The sequence below is a fragment of the Chiloscyllium plagiosum genome, unplaced genomic scaffold (genome assembly GCF_037043375.1).
Source record: "Chiloscyllium plagiosum isolate Xiang-an unplaced genomic scaffold, Cpla_swu_hap1 HiC_scaffold_5, whole genome shotgun sequence".
NCBI lineage: Eukaryota > Metazoa > Chordata > Chondrichthyes > Orectolobiformes > Hemiscylliidae > Chiloscyllium > Chiloscyllium plagiosum.
In genome coordinates this window covers 99,643,058-99,654,916 of record NW_028270143.1, presented here as the reverse complement: position 1 = coordinate 99,654,916, position 11,859 = coordinate 99,643,058, and the positions used below count along the sequence as shown (strand labels likewise).

At 42.7% G+C, this 11,859-nt stretch overlaps 1 long non-coding RNA gene across 2 annotated transcripts in view; it reads left to right on the top strand.

The window, feature by feature from the left end:
• The first annotated feature begins 3,938 nt into the window (after positions 1-3,938).
• Positions 3,939-11,859, top strand: part of LOC122550309 (uncharacterized) — a 50,830-nt gene continuing 42,909 nt past the window's right edge. For both annotated transcript variants that reach the window (XR_015757129.1, XR_015757128.1), the window contains exons 1-2: positions 3,939-4,044; positions 4,434-4,502. This is a non-coding gene — a long non-coding RNA (uncharacterized LOC122550309). The remainder of the gene's footprint in view (positions 4,045-4,433; positions 4,503-11,859) is intronic.

The window sequence follows — 11,859 nt, the reverse complement described above, 5'->3', positions numbered from 1 at the left end:
CCTCTGGGCAAAGAAGTTCCTTTTCAATTCAGTTCTAAATCTGCTCCCCTAATGTTGAGACTATGCCCTCTTGTTCTAGCTTCATCTGCCAGTTGAAACAGCCTTTCTACTTCCATCTTATCTATTACCTTCATAATTTTATATATTTGTATAAGATTCTCCCCTTATTCTTCTGAATTCCAAAGAACATAATCCCAGTCCAGTCAATCTCCCCTCATAAACCAACCCCCTCAACTCCAGAATCAACCTAGTGAACCTCTTCTGTACCCCCTGCATTGCCAGTACATCATTTCTCAAGTAAGGAGATCAAAACTGCACACAGTACTCCAGGTGTGGCATCACCAGCACCTTGTACAGCTGCAACACAACCTCCCTGCTTTTAAACTCAATCCCTTCAGCAATGAAGGACAAAATTCCATTTGTCTTCTTCGAGAGGTTGACTGAGCTCGGACTTTTTTAATTGGAGAAAAGGAGGAGAAGAGGGGACCTAATTGAGGTCTACAAGGTAATGAGAGGCATAGATAGAGTCGATAGCCAGAGACTATTTCCCAGGGCAGAAATGACTAACATGAGGGGTCATAGTTTTAAGCTGGTTGGAGGAAAGTATAGAGGGGATGTCAGAGGCAGGTTCTTTACAGAGAGAGTTGTGAGAGCATGGAATGCGTTGCCAGCAGCAGTTGTGGAGGCAGGGTCATTTGGTAAATTTAAGAGACTCTTCGATATACATATGGTCACAGAAATTTGAGGGTGCATACATGAGGATCAGTGGACGGCACAACATCGTGGGCTGAAGGGCCTGTTCTGTGCTGTATTGTTCTATGTTCTATGTTCTATGTTCTAATTACCTGATACACCTGCAAAACAACCTTTTCTGATTCCTCCAGGTCCCTCTGCTTAGCAGCATGCTGCAATCTTTTACCATTCAAGTAATAGTCCTTTTTACTGTTATTTTACCAAAATGGATGACTTCACACTTATTAACATTGTACTCCATCTGCCAGACCTTTGCTCTCTCACTTTCTACATCCCTTTACAAAGTTTCACAGTCTTCTGTACATTTCACTCTACCACTCATCTTAGTGACATCCACAAACTTTGACACACTACACATGGTCCCCAACTCCAAATCATTTATTTAAATTTTGGATAATTGCAGTTCCAACACCGATCCCTGATACACACCACTAATTACTGATTGCCAACCAGAAAAGCATTCATATATTCCCATGCTTTGCTTCCTGTTCATTACTAAATCCTCTCTCCATACATTGCCCATAATGCTAAGCATCTTTATCTTATGCAGCAGCCTTTTGTGCGGCACCTTGTTGAATGGCTTTTGGAAATCCAGATACACTACATCTACTAGTCCCCATTGTCCACCTGGTCCCGTACTGCCTTTATTCTTTTCTCGGGATTCATTTGATCTCTGCTGTCTACACCTGAAATATGCTTCCTTCTTAATCTTGAACAAAACCTTAATTTCTGTAGTCACCCAGCATTTCCTACACTCCCAGCCTTGCCCTTCACCCTAATAGGAACATATTCTCTCTGGGCTCTCGTTATCTAATTTTTGAAGGGTTCCCATTTTCTAGCCATTCCTTTATTTGAAATTGATGGAATTAAAACCTGATAAGTCCCCAGAGCCTGATGTTCAGCATCCCAGAGTACTTAAGGAAGTGACCCTAGAAATAGCGGATGCATTGATGATCGTTTTCCAACTTTCTGTGGTCCCTGGAAAAGTTCCAATGCACTAGAGGGTAACTGATGTAACTCCACTCTTTTAAAAAAAAGGAGGGAGAGAGAAAATGGTGAATCATGGGCCAATCAGCTTGCCATCAGTGGAGGGGAAAATGCTGGAGCCCCCAACTGTCCTGTCTTATTTCCCAAGAGTAGGTCATGTTTTGCACCTTCTCTTGTAAGTACATCCACATACTGAATCAGAAAATTTTGTGATATGCACTTAACAAATGCCTCTCATCCAAGCCCTTAACACAGGCACAGTCTATGGATGGAAACTTAAAAACCTTACCATAACCACCTTATTATTCTTACAGATAACTGAGATCTCCTTACAAATTTGTTTCTAAATTTCCTGCTGAATATTGGGATGTCTTTAGTACAATCCCAATAAGATGATCATCTCTTTCTTATTTCTCAGTTCCACCCAAATAACTTGCCTGAACGTATTCCCAAGAATATCCACCCTAGTAGAGCAAGAATGTTATTCCTAATCAAAAATGCTACTCCTCCCTCTCTCTTGCCCCCCTTTGTATCCATTCTATGGCATCTATGCCCTGGAATATTAAGCTGCCAGTCCTGTCCATCCCTGAGCCACGTCTCTGTAATCGCTATGATATCCCAGTCCCACGTTCCCAACCCTGTCATCTGCCTTACGTGTTAGGCCTCTTGCTATTAAGGTTAAAATGAAAAATATTTAAAGTTTTTAATGCAGGTAATTTCACCTACATAAAAATGGGTGGATTGGGATTGGATGGGATGTTAAAACCTTAACAATATCATATCACCAATGCACTTATGGTCTTATTAATGGTTGAGGAGAAGCTGTGTGGCTCATAATTAATCTCTGTTAGAGGCAAACCATATTACCACAGCCTCAGGAAAACCACAATCTTGGCGGGGAGCAAGGATTGCTTCATGGAAGAGTTAAATTCCTTTAAGCATTGCTTGTAGGCATCTGCAGGATAATTTTAACCCCCAGTGACATCACCAAATCACCATGCATGCCTTTGCACAATTCATATCATGAGCTCAGCACACAGCATCTTGCAGAAGTCTTTCCCCCGTTGACATGGCTCTGTAACCGTTTTACCTCTAGTGCCTGGAATAGAAGTTTCCTGTTATCGTTGGATCCTGTATTATAAAGAAAGTAAGCTAATGGCAAAGAAGGAACTGCTTGCTTTCAGACGGGTTGTGTCACTGAGATCGCGCAGATACTTTAATAAAGAACAAGTCGGTGGGATCGCATTCAGAATTAGTGCTGTCCAGTCCAGTGGACAAGTGTTAGATGAGCTATTTACCAATGCTACAAATATTGCAGTAGCAAGGATAGATGGAAGCTGTGGCATCCAAATCTAACATTGATGTTATGTAAGGCAAACAATCAGAGGGGCTGGAGTGTGGGATGGGGGAGAGCTCCTGACTATTTTCCGGCAAAGCAAATGACAAAATACTACTCTCTTGTGGTAAAATACCTGCTCCCTGTTGAAAGTTTGATTAATGGCCTCTGCTCCGAAACATTGACAGGCTGATATAAATGCGCTCAGTGTGCAGTAAGAGGCAGGTACTTCCAATTACACCCCTGATCCTTCAGAAACCTCCCTGGTTATAAATTTCTCAAATTGCACAATGTCAATTAAAAAAAACAAAGAGAAAATTGAGATACCAGTATTCATGGAGGAATGCAATTGGCTAAGGCCCCAGATGTTTCGAGTCTCCAGTGATTTGTTTGTAACTAGTCCAGGAAGCTTGAGGAGCATTTTACATTGACATCATAGGCTACGAGGTGGAAAAACATTTACCATGGGAAAGATTTGAGGCCTGTGTCTGGATAACCAATACATTGCAAATTCTGTGGAAATAAACTGTCCATATGATACCCCTCCAGAAATAAAAGATTTACTGGCAGATCCAGCCAGTAAAGATAGTTACCAGTTTAAAAAAATTAATATGTTTGAATTCTCCCGGTTCTGTACAAATTATACTGTAGCTGATTGAGACAGGGTTGTATTCTCATGTAGATTAAGCTGTCATGGGTTCTTTCCTGAGAAGCTGTTTCTTGTCACAGCCTTTTTGACAGGCCCCGTACCAAATTCCAGCCTGATTCATGGCTGGCTGTGAGACAGAGGAAGTGCAAGTCTGCTGTAATCCAAACACAGCAAAAGTAGCACAGCACAGTGCGAAAATAAGTGAGATGGCCACATGAAACCTGAAGAATTAGAAGACCATTCTCAACGGGGGCAAAAAAAAACCCTACATAACTTTCTCAGGGTTTACTGCAAGGAAGTCTGTGAATCAAACTGTAAGGTCAGTTGAATGAGCTCAACAAACCTCTAGTGTGAGGAAAATAAATATGCAAGAAGAAAAAAATGCCAAGAACAAATTATTATCAATCTTTTTTATAGTTGCTTTTAAATAAGAAATAGTGGGTGTGGGCGATTCGGTTAGGTCAGTTTGTTCGGTCTGATTAGTGAGAGATTTATCATTCCCAATTGCACTTTCCGTTCTGGTTATGAACTGCCCATTCTTGCCCCTTTCAATAGATGGAAGCAAATTGGCCATTGTTCTCACAAAAATTGCTTATCCGCAGACAGAAATAAAATCAAGCCAATATTATAACCATAAATCATGAATAAAAACAAAAAGAAAATGCTCCAAATTCACAGCAAGCTAACATCAGAAGTTTCTTTCTCCAGACTGGCTGGAAAAGCCACATTTCGCAGAAACTAACAAGAGCATATCAGGAGGACACAGGACAACAATAGGTAATGTATAATTCAATTCAATAATTTTTTGCAATTAATCTTGAAGAAGTTTATTTTTATTTGGAGAGAACTATGCAAGTCTAATGAGATTTTTCTATATAGAAGGAGTTAAAATATTGAGTCTACATGTACCAGAACTAAATGGGAAAATATAAATAAAAGTAGGATATCTGCTTACCAAACGCATTAAAAATGATCAAAATAAGCATGACGCTGATATTGATGCATTAATGCCTATGCCCTGTGTTGCCAACCCTTCACAGTAGTTTTGGAGCCTCTAAATATTCAAGATGAATCTGCTGTACTTTAGTTATGGGAGCATTAAAAATATTATGACTTTCTTTGAACTGGCTAATTTATTACTGATAAGAATATTAAGTAAGGTGGAAAAATGCCGCTTAAGTGAATGGGGATGGTTAGACATGACAGGTCATACAATGGAATCTCCAGCAGTACATCCAATCAGAGCTGGCAGCTCTAATCCATGGATGCTGTCTTTTGACACAGTTTGTAATTCATGTAACAAGACTTAGCTTCAAATCAACTTGTCTTCCTACTGGTGGGCTACAGGAACAAGGCACAAGCCCAGTTTCAGTGAGAACTCCAGGAAAGTATGAGCAGGGTCTGCCTGCAGCCGATGTGGAATACTCCTGCTAAATGGGAAAATAAAATCCACCTTGCTGTGTCTAACTGTAACACTGGCTGTTAAATGATTGAAAATACTACAGCCAATTACAAAGTGGGCTTATATGAGTATTTACATATGTACAGAAGGTATTGTGGTAATATCACCAACTAGCAATCTGTAATTGTCTCATTTATCCCTACCACCCTTCTTGAAAAGTAGAACTATATTAGCTATCCTCCAGTCCTGTGGCACTCACCTGTGGCCAGATACAAATTAAATCTTGAGCCCCTGTAATTTCTTCCCTCACCTCTCACAACAGCCGAGGATACAACTCATGCAGACCTGAGGATTTGTCCACTTTTGCTCACCAAAACCTCCAATACCTTCCTACTCTCTGTGTCAATCTGCTCAAGAATCTCACTGTTTTCTCCCCACATTCTGTGTCTCCTTCTCCTGAGTAAAACAGAAGTAAAGGACTAAAATGATCAATCTGTCCCTAGCTTTTCCCTATGTTTGTAGATGAGAGGTAAAATTAAGAATTTTGCAATATCTTTTACTTTGAGCTGAGTTCCAGAGCAAAGACACCACCTTTGTAAAAGAAGTGGCACTATGACAAGTATACTATGCAGAAGACAAGAAATGATAGTGACGGACAGCTGTTAGTGTAAGGTGGGATTCTGCATGGCTGTGAACAATGGAAGCAAATTCCATGATACTATAATACTGAGTGGTCTGAAGTTGCTACAAAGCATTTGAAAGGATAATGTTCTATGAAAACAATATCATGGATTTCTTTCTTGGATTTCCCTTATTTCTGTACTATGATGAATAGAATCGTGAAGACGCAGAGTACAGTCCTGATAATTAAGGATCATATCCTTATACAACAATAAACTAATTTGAAATATGTCCTTTATGCAGAAAAGCATCCTATGATGTTTCAAATTGGAACTATTTGAAACACTAGTAGCTTGGACAGATGGTATAGGGATCCAGCCAGTCCATTTAAATTCTGTGGTAGGAAAGCTTTCAGAAATGGTAATCTGGGACAAAGTCAACAAGACTAGAAAATTAACAGAAAGCAGCACACATTTGTTAAAGGAAAATGTATCATACCAAGTAGATTGAGTTTTTTTTGTTGAGATACAGGAGAATCTTGATCTGGTGTGGAAGTTCTAGGAGAAAGTGAGGACTGCAGATGCTGGAGATCAGAGCTGAAAATGTGTTGCTAGAAAAGCGCAGCAGGTCAGACAGCATCCAAGGAGCAGGAGAATCGACGTTTCGGGCATGAGCCCTTCTTCAGGAATGAGGAAAGTGTGCCAAGCAGGCTAAGATAAAAGGTAGGGAGGAAGGACTTGGGGGAGGGGCGTTGGAAATGCAATAGGTGGAAGGAGGTTAAGGTGAGGGTGATAGGCCGGAGTGGGGGTGGGGGCGAAGCGGTCAGGAAGAAGATTGCTGGTTAGGAAGGTGGTTCTGAGTTCAAGAGTTGGGACTGAGACAAGGTGGGGGGAGGGGAAATGAGCTACTCCTTTGGTTTGGAGGAAGTGGGAGGATTGGAAAGAGAAGTTGTTCAGAGTGAGGACCAGTTCAGTCAGTTGAAGGAGGGTGTCAGTGGAAGGGTACTGGTTGGTACGGCGGGGAAAGGAAGAAGCGGAGGGCTTTGAGTCCTTCATGATGGGGGATGGATGTGTACAGGGACTGGATGTCCATGATGAATATCCCTCCCTACCATTTATCTTAGCCTGCTTGGCACAACTGACACCCTCCTTCAACTGACTGAACTGGTCCTCACTCTAAACAACTTCTCTTTCCAATCCTCCCACTTCCTCCAAACCAAAGGAGTAGCCATGGGCACCCGCATGGGCCCCAGCTATGCCTGCCTCTTCGTAGGATGTGTGGAACAGTCCATCTTCCGCAGCTACATTGGCACCACCCCCCACCTTTTCCTCCGCTACATCGATGACTGTATCGGCGCTGCCTCGTGCTCCCACGAGGAGGTTGAACAGTTCATCCACTTTACCAACACCTTCCACCCCGACCTCAAATTTACCTGCACCGTCTCAGACTCCTCCCTCCCCTTCCTAGACCTCTCCATTTCTATCTCGGGTAACCGAATCAACATGGACATTTACTATAAACCGACCGACTCCCAAAGCTACCTAGACTACATCTCCTCTCACCCTGCCCCCTGTAAAAATGCCATCCCATATTCCCAATTCCTTTGTCTCCGCCGCATCTGCACCCAGGAGGACCAGTTCCAATACCGAACAACCCAGATGGCCTCCTTCTTCAAAGACCGCAAATTCCCCCAGACGTGATCAACGATGCTCTCCACTGCATCTCCTCCATTTCCTGCACCTCTGCCCTTGAGCCCCGCCCCTCCAATCGCCACCAGGACAGAACCCCACTGGTCCTCACCTATCACCCCACCAACCTCCATATACATCGAAACATCTGTCGTCATTTCCGTGACCTCCAAACGGACCCCACCACCAGGGATATATTTCCCTCCCCTCCCCTATCAGCGTTCCAAAAAGACCACTCCCTCCGTGACTCCCTCGTCAGGTCCACACCCCCCACCAACCCGACCTCCACTCCCGGCACCTTCTCCTGCAACCGCAAGAAATGCAAAACTTGTGCCCACACCTCCCCCCTTACTTCCCTCCCAGGACCCAAGGGATCCTTCCAAATCCACCACAAATTCACCTGCACCTCCACACACATCATTTACTGCATCTGCTGCACCCGATGTGGCCTCCTCTATATTGGGGAGACAGGCCGCCTACTTGCGGAACGTTTCAGAGAACACCTCTGGGACACCCGGACCAACCAACCCAACCACCCCGTGACTCAACACTTCAACTCCCCCTCCCACACCAAGGACATGCAGGTCCTTGGACTCCTCCATCGCCAGACCATGGCAACACGACGCCTGGAGGAAGAGTGCCTCATCTTCCGCCTAGGAACCCTCCAACCACAAGGGATGAACTCAGATTTCTCCAGTTTCCTCATTTCCCACCCGCCCCCACCTTGTCTCAGTCCCAACCCTCGAACTCAGCACCACCTTCCTAACCTGCAATCTTCTTCCTGACCTCTCCGCCCCACCCCACTCCGGCCTATCGCCATCACCTTAACTTCCTTCCACCTATCGCATTTCCAACGCCCCTCCCCCAAGTCCTTCCTCCCTACCTTTTATCTTAGGCTGCTTGGCACACTTTCCTCATTCCTGAAGAAGGGCTCATGCCCGAAACGTCGATTCTCCTGCTCCTTGGATGCTGCCTGACCTGCTGCGCTTTTCCAGCAACACATTTTCAGCTCTGGAGTAGAAGTTATTGTGTACTGGTTTGGCACAATCCTCCTTTGTCTACATTATGTCTAGGCACTGTCTAATTATTGGTTGTTCAGGATAGACCCTAGCTAAGTCTTAACTGAAAAGACATTTGCCTTAGATAACGTGTAGCTTATTACGTAAGAACACTAGGTCCAGGTCTCAAGTTACTAGTCAGACACAATTATTAAGGACTCTTAGGATCTGAACAGAAGACATCTGAGACATGGATCACAACAGTCTCCAACCAAAAAAATGTGCGCCATCACCACTTTGGTCAAAGGTCAATGTAACCTGAACATTAACTCCTTCAGAACTATAACCTTAAACAACAATAGACCTTTGAAAAGGTGTTTAATAAAGTGCCACATAACAGACTGGCCAGTCCATTTGAAGGCCTTGGAATGAAAGCGATATTGGCAGCATGAATATAAATTTGGCTAAGAGGCAAGTAACATTCCCCACCATTCCTCACTGCACCTGGACCTCTGAGGCTTGTGTGTGGCAGCAGCTCCTGGAGTTCGAAGCTATGCATCAGCTCACCGATCCTCACAGAGGAAACAGCTTAAAGGGAACGTTGGTGGCAAGAGAATGGCTGTTTTCAGACTGGAGGGTGGTAAATACTGGGCCTTCCCCAGCTGTTGATACCGTAAAATCATACAAACCACATTTATAAATGATGCAGATGTGTAGGGCACAATTTCAAACTTTGCACATGATGCTGAATTTGGTAATAGGGTAGTGATAGATTGCAAGAGAACATAAACAGATGGGTGGAACAGGTAGATGGGTGGAACAGGTAGATGGATGGCAGATTAATACATAGAAACATGAACTGATACACTTTGGTAGGAAGATGTGATAGCCAGGTAATCTGTATTAATGATAATGATCAAGAGGTATATTGACCAGGTGCCAATTAACAGATAGAAGGAGTCAAGTAGCAGCTGGCTCACTTGTCTTCCTAAAATTTTCTAAAAACTCACAGAAATTCCAAGCCTATGTTGACAGAGAGTTCTTTTGGGAGCCAGATTAGCTCAGTTAGCTGGATGGTTGGTTTGTGATGTCAATAGCCTGCGTTCAGTGCCTGCACTGGTTGAAGTTACCATAAAGGACTCTCCTTCTCAACCTTTCTCCTCGCCTGAGGCATGGTGACCCTCAGGTTAAACCATCACCAGTCATCTCTCTCTCTAATGAGAGAGCAACCTTATGGTCTGTTAGGATGATGTTGACCTTATTTTGGCAGCATGCCATTAAACAAAACATTTTGGGTTATGGCATTGTTTGCAGATGTTGCTTCTGTCAAATCACATTTGAAATCTGCACCCCTCAGGGCTGACACCCGTAAAACAAAGCTTGTTAATCAGAGTAATTAGTTGCTACTAGCTGAGTGATTCATCTTCAGTCCAACAGTGATTGACATTTCAGATTGCAACAGTGGCTTCAACAACACAAATGAAATCGGGAAAGCTTTTAAATTATTTTGTGGGCAGCAGATGGGCAAATAATCATTCAGGTGGCAAAGAAGACACGCAATGACATTTTATACAAAATGTGTTTGTGTTTGTGCACCAACTGAATACCTCATGGCTGAGGAAGGTGCGTTAACCACTTAGCTCAGGGAGTCAATGATGCAGGGATGTTTCGCCCAGTGATATGATAGGAAGTTGGGGCCAGTCCTAGACATTTCAACCCTGTACAGATGTATCAACAAACGCTAAGGAGGAATAATGCAGATCCCTGTGAAATACAGATGCTTATCACAAATGGAAAAGGATGACAAATGGTACACTGTGTACTATGACTGGGATTCCTTTCAGCAGCTTCAGTGACTTTTTCCGTTTTTGTCAGTTCGGTTTGGCTGTGACAAACGCTACGTTTTCTTCAACATTGTGGGGGGTCCAGCCCGGAATTCCAACGGGGTTCGGATCCTCAAGCCCAGAACCGTGAAATGGACTAAGTGGAATTTATCTTAAATTGTTTTTTATATTTGATAATCATTTCCTCTTTTTATTTATATTACTGTGGAAGTATTATTCTGAAGTTTTATTTCTTTATTTTTCTAATTTATTACCATGATTTTGCACTTTGATGGTCTGTAATGTTGGACTTTTTATTTCTTTATTTTTCTGGATTGTTTTTCCTAAGAATTTGTATTCAAGAGTCTGTACCTACATACCTTTGTACCCAAGATGGTACCATAAGTGGTGACTTGTAAACTGCTCCCTCTATTCATGTGAATACACGTGACAATAAAGCTAATTGAATTCAATATTCAATGTTAGGCCAAGTGTCTCACATTAATGAAACCCATCGGAAGTCTTGATACTCTCCAAATGAAATGACCCATATCCAGCAAATCAGGTTTTGCAATTTATATAGACCATTTTTTTCTTGCTGTCAGCACATACTTAGATTCACCAACTGTTGAGAAAGTGCATTCAGACTGGCAAAGCCGAATCTTGCAGATGGGCTAGTGTGCAATGCAGGAATTTAACAGCAACAAAAAAGCAGGACAGCTTAATTGTAATGATGATGTCAGTGTTGGACTGAGGTGGACAAAGTTAAGAATCACACAACACCAGGTTATAGTCCAACAGGTTTATTTGGAGGTAGAAGCTTCAGAATCCTGCTCCTTCTTTAGTTCCAAATATTTACTGTGTGTCAAAGTGCTTCCTAATAACTTCCTAACTTGTTAGGGGCATTGACAGGGTGGATTGAAGGAAGATGCTCTCCCTCCTTGAAGGATCAAGAACAAGGGGGCATAATCTTCGGGTGAAAGGCAGGAGGTTTAGAAGGGATTTGAGGAAAAGTATTTTCACCCAGAAGATGGTGGGTAATCTAAAATGCACTGCTTGAGAGAGGCAGGAAACCACATAACATTTAAGAAGTACTTGTATGAGTACTGGAAATGTCATAACACTCAAGGCTACAGGCCTAGTGCTGGAACGTGGGTCTAGCATAGATTTAGAGTAGTTTTTGCCATTGCTGACTCAATGAGCCAAATATTATGAATACTGTTAAGTGAACGGACATTTGAGAAACTTTGGAAAATCTAAGAAATATAGAAGGATGAGTTAGACTTGCTTCCTCATTAAAACCTCTCCCTCATAACAATCTGAGATGAAATCAGCATGTTCACAATCTTGGTATCTCATCCGAAAGTGAGATTGTGATGTTATGATTGCATCATCTCTCAGACTCATAAAAGACTATTTCTACTGCGGTAACATCAAGTTCACCCTGCTTCAGTACATCTGCTGCTGAAATCCCTCACCCAAGCCTTCACCACCTGTAAACTCAACAATTCCAACATGGCGTCTTTCCCACATTCTTCCCTCTGTGAATTCGAGATCAATCAAAATTCTTCCACCAGTGTCTTAACTCTGAGCAAGTCTTGG